Source organism: Silene latifolia, chromosome X (genome assembly GCF_048544455.1).
Source record: "Silene latifolia isolate original U9 population chromosome X, ASM4854445v1, whole genome shotgun sequence".
NCBI lineage: Eukaryota > Viridiplantae > Streptophyta > Magnoliopsida > Caryophyllales > Caryophyllaceae > Silene > Silene latifolia.
Genome location: NC_133537.1, coordinates 28,990,727 through 28,998,084, shown reverse-complemented (window position 1 = coordinate 28,998,084; position 7,358 = coordinate 28,990,727). Strand labels below are relative to the sequence as shown.

The 7,358-nt window shown below is 40.2% G+C and overlaps 1 non-coding gene across 1 annotated transcript; it reads right to left on the bottom strand.

Moving 5' to 3' along the window:
* Positions 1 to 5,590: 5,590 nt before the first annotated feature.
* Positions 5,591 to 5,697, bottom strand: LOC141624532 (small nucleolar RNA R71). Its single transcript, XR_012534339.1, has one exon. It is a non-coding gene; the product is annotated as a small nucleolar RNA R71 (small nucleolar RNA).
* Positions 5,698 to 7,358: the final 1,661 nt, after the last annotated feature.

Sequence of the window (7,358 nt, the reverse complement as noted above, 5' to 3'; positions counted from 1 at the left end):
TATAGACGGAATTTTCAGAGAAAAATTAGTCAGGTGGAAGACTTGAGTACACTTGACACCTATTAGGAGCTTTTTACATTTGCCGAAGATCGGTTCTTAGAAGAGGACAAGCTAATTTCTGCCACATAACCAATTAAGATGTCGACTCTTGCTAGTCACTCTGAGCCCACTTTGGCTTCTATCCCCAAGGGGTTTAAGCTCCCTACTACTGATAAAGGCACTTTTGTGATTCGTCCATCCTACATCAACTTGGTGGAACGAAACTTATTTGGGAGGAGGAGCTAATGAAGATCCTGCCAAGCATATGGAGATGTTTACCAATTATTGCTGCTCAATTCCACTGACTGCTGGAGTAACTCAAGATCAGGTGAAGTAGGTTCTTTTCCCTTTTTCTTTGCGAGATAAGGCGGCCGAATGGCTTAGGGAATTGGATATGGAGGCTCATGGTGTTACTGATTGAAATACCTTAGCTCTTGCATTCTACAAGAGGTATCTCCCACCCCATAAAACTAATGCATTACGGAGTCATATCACTAGTTTTAAACAGGGTTCTACTAAAGACCTTAATGAGACATGGGTCCGTTTTAAAAGGTTGGTTCATTCTGTTCCTCACCATGGCTTTCAGATTTGGTTCCTTTGCAACCAATTCTATAATAGGTTATATAATGATAATAGAGCTTTACTTGACTCCTCTGCTAATGAGATATTCCAAAACAACACTAATGATGATACAGCTTGGAAATTGATAGATGAGATGGCTACTCACACTACTGAGTATGGTAACCCAAGGGGAAGTACGAGAGGGAATGGTTCAGATAGTGTGATTGTAGCACAGTTGGAGGCCTTAACTGCTCAGATAGCCGAATTAAAGACATCTCATTCCTTGGGAAATCATCAAACGGTTTATGCCATGGTTCAACAGGAGGTGTCTTATGAAAGATGTGGGATTGATGGACATAGTGCAACGCGGTGTATGAGTACAATTGTGGAGGTTCATGCTTTTCAGTCATTCAAGCAAGGTACTCCCTATTCCAACTTCTTCCCTGAGAGAAGTCAGAATGTGTTTAATCAAGCCCCGCAACAGAATGCCTATGTTAGTCCCCAGAATAGGGATAATCAACCACAAGGGAATTTTGTTAGACAAAATCAAGGAGGTTTTTAGCAGATGCAACGTCCACAACAAGCTCCAAATAATGATATGACAGAGATGAAAGCTCTGTTGCAACAAACATTGATGATGCAACAAAAGCAGACGACTCAAATAGCCGAACTTGTGGCTCATAATAAGATGTTGGATATGGAAGTTGCTCAATTGGCGGTTCAAAATCCCTCAAAACAGCCTAGAACTCTTCCTCCTCAAGGTAAACAAGCACATGAACAAGTTAATGCTATTTCACTAAGGAGCGGTACTACTTATCAAAGTCCAGAGATGCCCATTGATGAAGATGAGGTCCCCTACATGCATCCTAAGGGATTGGGTAACCTGGAGTTGAGTGATGACGAGAAAGAAATAAGCAAAGTTGAAACACGGGATAAGAAGAAAGACGAAAAAATGGGAAAAGCCGAGTGTACTCAATCGAGTAGCCCCAGGCTCGATCGAGTATCCACCCCAGAAGGTGATGTTTCTCGTTTTTCAGCTACTGCTTTTTGTGAAAATAGGGTACTCGATCGAGTGACTGCTGAACTTGATCGAGTAACCCCTTTGACTAATGACGGTGATTCAAAAACCTCGAGTGAAGCCGAGTCGATTAAAACGGCATTATCTTTTCCACACTGTTTACAGAAATCCAAGCTTGATCAACAGTTTGGAAGATTCATGGAGGTAGTGAAGAATCTTCAAGTTAGTGTGCCATTTACTGAATTGGTCACTCAAGTGCCGTTTTATGCGAAGTTTTTGAAGGAAAGGAAATATTGACAAAGAAGAGGCCGTTCAATGAAGTGGAGACGGTCGCATTCACTGCAGAGTGCAATGCAGCATTCCAAGCCAATTTACCTCCTAAACTAAAGGTACCATGGAGTTTCTCTATTCCTTGTCATATTGGTAGTATTGCTATAGATAAAGCTCTTTGCGATTTAGGGACTAGCGTTAGTGTTATGCCGTATTCAATTTGTCAAAAGTTAAATATGGGTCAACTACGTGTTACTAACATGACCTTGCAGATGGCTGACAGATCTCTTAAACACCATCTTCGTGTTTTAGAGGATGTTCCAGTTAGAGTAGGGAAGTCTTTTATTCCAGTTGACTTTATCGTTATGGATATGACTGAGGACTCCCAGGTCCCTATTATTCTAGGTCGACCATTCCTACACACATCGGGGGCGGTCATAAATGTTAGGGATGGTAGTCTTACACTACGAATTGGGGATGATAAAATCACTTTTATTCTTGATAAAACATTAAAGCATCCCAGTTTAGAAACTTCTTGTCATATGAGTAGTACTGTTGATCATACTATTGATGATTTTCTTGCCTTGTGTTTGGACAGGAATCAGTCCGACGCCCGTTCTGTTGCGTCAGGACCATGGAGCAAGGAGGTAGATGAGATAGAGAAGTTGATCTATAGAGATGAGCCTCATCCTGAGACGGTTTACAGCTTTGATGAAGGTGTTGACTTGGAAGCTGAGTTAGATGCCCTGGAAGCAGAGATATTCAAAGACGAACCCGTCCATGAGGTACATGAAGATTTGACTGATCCTATAGCGGGAGAGACAGTGTATCCTTTTTCCGTTGATGCCAAGATGGAAAGCAAAGGGACGTCATGTTTGCCTTTTCTCTTAGACTTTGAGATGGTTGAGCCAGAACATTATTCATTGCTAATTTCATTTGCTTATTTTTTTCTTTTGGTGCTACTTATGTCTTTGTGTAACACATGCGCAACTTTTTGATTTACTAATGCGAGCTTTGAGTTCACTACGCCAAATAAGACCTTTAATAACGGTCAGATAATGCAATTAACGTATTTAAATAGAAACACGCAACCGTTATTGCAACGACGGTTGTTAAATATATACCACGTTTGTACAAACACACGGCCGTTATATAACATCAATAACAGAACTATAATACCGTTATCACAACTCAAGAACCGTTTGATGTGACCATAATTAGAGCATATTTAGTCCCCGAATTAGCCTTGTTCCCATGCTTTTTAGTGCATATTTGGGTCATTTATTGTCTTTAGTTCTTTGTTTTGCATATTCTTTGAGGTTTTGTGTCCTTGGTAGAAAAGGAGTGCAAACCTTGCATTTTCATGGCAAAATGAGGCTAAATTGATTGAATTCAATGACCAAGCATCAAGAAAAGACAAGATTAGAAGGCCTTTGTACATACTATAGTAGATGGGCAATGATGAGAAAAGATCCTTGCATCCCCGAGGAAATCCTCAAGGATTCTATGAAGAAAAAGGAAGAAAAGAAGAAGGAATGAAACTGTTTGACAATCCGTGCGGATTGCCCTGAAGACGCCCGTCCATCACCCACAATCCGAGCGTCTTCCTCCACAAGACGCTCGGGCAAAACCTCCACAAGACGCCCGTCTTCCCCCTCTGGACGCCCGTCCAGAAGCACCCAAATCCGCCCGTCCCGTGCCAAAAACGCCCGGATTCCCAGACAGTACTTTCGTCTTCTACAAGCTTCAAGGAAGGATGCACATCTTTTTCTAAGACCGGCGAAAAAGAGACCGGAGTCTCCCTAGAGACCGACGATTCCTCAAGGACTTAATCGTCATTTAAGCCCTTAGTAAACCTTAATTTATGTTCCTAATCCCCACTATAAATACCCCATTAGTCTAATTAGAAGAGCATGTTCTTCTTAGCAATCTTTAGTGTAGTTAATATCAATCAAATCTCTCTTTAATCTTGTAATCAACATTTAATCAAGTTTTAATACAAGTTTTATTTCCTTAATCTCTCTCTTGTTCATCCTTTATTTTGGGTAATTGAAGATTATTTGGGTTATTATTGGGAGATTGACAACCTTCCAATCAAGCATCAAGTACTTCTTTGATTCTTTGCTTTATTATTGGAATCATTAGTAGGTATAATTCTCTTAATCCCTTTTTAATTATTGTTAATCACTTTCATTTATTCAGCATGTTTCACTTTGTTGGTATGATTGACAACCTTGCTAGCATGTTCAACATGATAATGAGTGAGTAGTTTCCTTAGCTAGGGTTAATGGGTAATTAGGGGAAACCAACATGGGGAATGATTCATACTTAAATTAATATGCTTTCATAGTTTATTTGCTTGCTTGTTGTGATCTCAACTTATGCACATGTTATGTTTGATGAAATGCGAGCCTATGAATCCTTGCATTTTTTACCCATCGCCTATCTTTTCAATGAGACTTGTAAGACATAAACCAACTCGAGTCTCATTAGACCATGCATATTGTTGAGTAGGGAAGATTAAGTCGACTTGTAGGTGTTGTACAATCTAATCGATTGGGCTCCGGGACCCAAACTTTCCTAGGATTGTAAGATATAAACCAACTCGATCCATCACAACAATAATTGCTTGCTTATAATTTGAGAATATGTTTGTATGATCAATTCCCATGAATCCTCTATGACCCCATGATACCCTAGTGCTTTTTATCAATTATTTACATCCCTTTTAATTCATCTTGCTTGTTTACTTTCATTGCTATTTAGTTTAGTGATATTCTACTTCAAACCCCAAATTGTGACACCCTTAGGAACCACTAGTTGCAATAGAAACTCTCATCTCAATTCCCATCCCTTAGGATCCGACCTTTACTTGCCTCTTTACTAATTGTAGAGTTGTTTGTGAAGTTATAAATTGTGTTTTGGTCTAGGTGCTCCTAACGACAAGTACTGAAAACTAAACCCCTCATAAGGGATCACGACCAAAAATGGCGCCGTTGCCGGAGACGGTGTTAACTTGATTTAGATTTTATTGTATTGTTATTAGTTGTGTCTTTCTTTGCCTTGGGGAAGTAAAACTCCTCAAGGTTTGTTCTAATTATTTGTGAGTTGTTTGATATTTTGCATGTCTAGAAGGTCACAAGGTGACTTGTTACCCTTTGATCACGAAATTGAAAGGACTTTGACAACCAATAGAAGACTTGCTAGGAGAACTTTGAGAGGTATCGGTGAGGTTGTAGATATTCAACCAAATACTATTGAGTTCATCAACCCTTTTGCAAGAGAAGGTGAGGAAAACCCAACACAAAATCCAACACAAAATCAACCCACAATGCCTAAGTTTTCATCACATTCCGTACCCACCGAGGAGAACCTACCCAATGGTACTCTCACACCACAACACTTAACCGGAAATTTTATTGCCAAATCCGCATTTATCCAATTAGTCGAAAGAAGCCAATTTGGGGGGATGCCTAGTGAAGACCCTCACTCTCATATGGAGACATTTTGTGACTATTGTGATGCGATTTCTCAAACCGGTGTAACTCAAGACCAAATTCGATGGGTCTTATTTACTTTTCTCTAATTGGCACCGCGAAACAATGGTTGAAAGGCCTTGATAAGGCTACTCTCGGAATTGATTCTTGGAAGAAATTGGCTCTAGCTTTCTACAAAAAGTTCTATCCACCGGAAAAGACTAACATGCTAAAAGCCCAAATTACAGGCTTTAAGCAAAGAGATGAAGAATCTTTGTATGAAGCTTGGGAGTGATTCAAAGGAATTTGTCGCTCATGTCCTCATCATGGACTTAGCGAGTGGTTCTTGGTACAACAATTTTGGAACGGTCTTTATGAAGACTCAAGAAACATTCTCAACATGGGATCAAATGGAATGTTCACCGAAGTTGATGACAATGAAACTTGGAACAAAATTGAGGAAATGGCGGTCCATAACTCACAATATAGTAGACCTCGCAAGGCTACTAGAGGAGGAAAGCATGAAGTGGACTCCATTACTCAATTGGGTGCTCAACTTAGTGCTCACATTGATACCATCAATTTGAAGTTTGAAAAAGCTATGGCTAGACTTGAAGAAGCCTCAAAATCACCAAAGCATCATGTTAATGCCATGACGACATCTTCATCAATCCCAATTGGGATATGTGAGAATTGTGGAACTTTGGGACATGACCAAAGTGAATGTAGGGGAAAAAATGAACAAGTGAATGCTTTCCAAGCATACAAGAGTGGTACCCCTTATTCAAACTATTACAATGAAAACACCAAATTCCATCCAAATCTCTCATACAAAAGCCAAAATGTTTAAAACCCTCAACCAACATACACCCCACCTCCCATGAGAAACCAAAATCAAAGACTCTTTTACAAACAAAACCAAGGTTACCAGAATCAAACTCCATACAATCAACAAAATGCCAAGGGTTTGATGTTCAAAAAGCGGTCCTCCAAATGCAAAAGAATCAACAAGAGTTTTTCACTCAAATGCAAAAGGATAGTCAAGCAAAGGAAATCACCATCAACAACATCCTAGCTCACACCAAAATGTTGGAAACCCAATTGACTCAACTAGCATCTTCAAGCTCACAAAGACAAAAGGGGCAATTACCACCTCAAAGTAATCCCCCAAGACATGAAACGGTTAGTGCCATTCACTTGAGAAGTGGTACAAGGTATGACGCACCGAAGAATCAAGTTGAGGATGAAGTTGTGGAAGCTAGTGACAAAGAAGAAATCGTGCAAAACTCCAAGGATGGAGAACCATCAAAAGAAGAAATTTCAAAGAAAAATGAAGACAAGGTCAAGGAGAAGGAGCCCATTGTGATTAGACTTCCTTTTCCAAGTCGTCAAGCCAAGCCCAAATTTGATGACCAACTTGGAAAATTTATGGAAATTGTGAAGAATTTGGAAGTCCCGATTCCTTTCACGGAATTAATCAATCACGTGTCGGCCTATGCAAAATACATGAAAGACATTCTCATAAAGAAGAAGTCGATCTGGAAGCTTGAGACTATCGCCTTCACTAAGGTGAGTAGTGCAATCTTTCAAGGGAGTTCACCTCCAAAACTCAAAGATCCGGGAAGCTTCTCAATACCGTGTACCATTGGCGACACCACGATCAACAAAGCCTTATGTGATCTAGGGGATAGTGTGAGTGTTATGCCGTACTTGGTGAGTAAAAGGTTAGGGATGGGAGAGCTTAAATGCACCAATATCACACTCCAAATGGCCGATAGATCGACGAAGACACCATTAGGGATATGGGAAAATGTTCCCGTAAGAATTGGGAAATTTTTCATCCCGGTGGACATGGAAGAAGACTCCAACATTCCAATCATTCTAGGAAGACCTTTCTTACACACCGCGGGTGCGGTGATTGATGTGAAGCATGGCGAGCTCACTTTAGAAGTGGGAGATGAGAGCATAACTTTCAATCTTGACAAGACCATGAG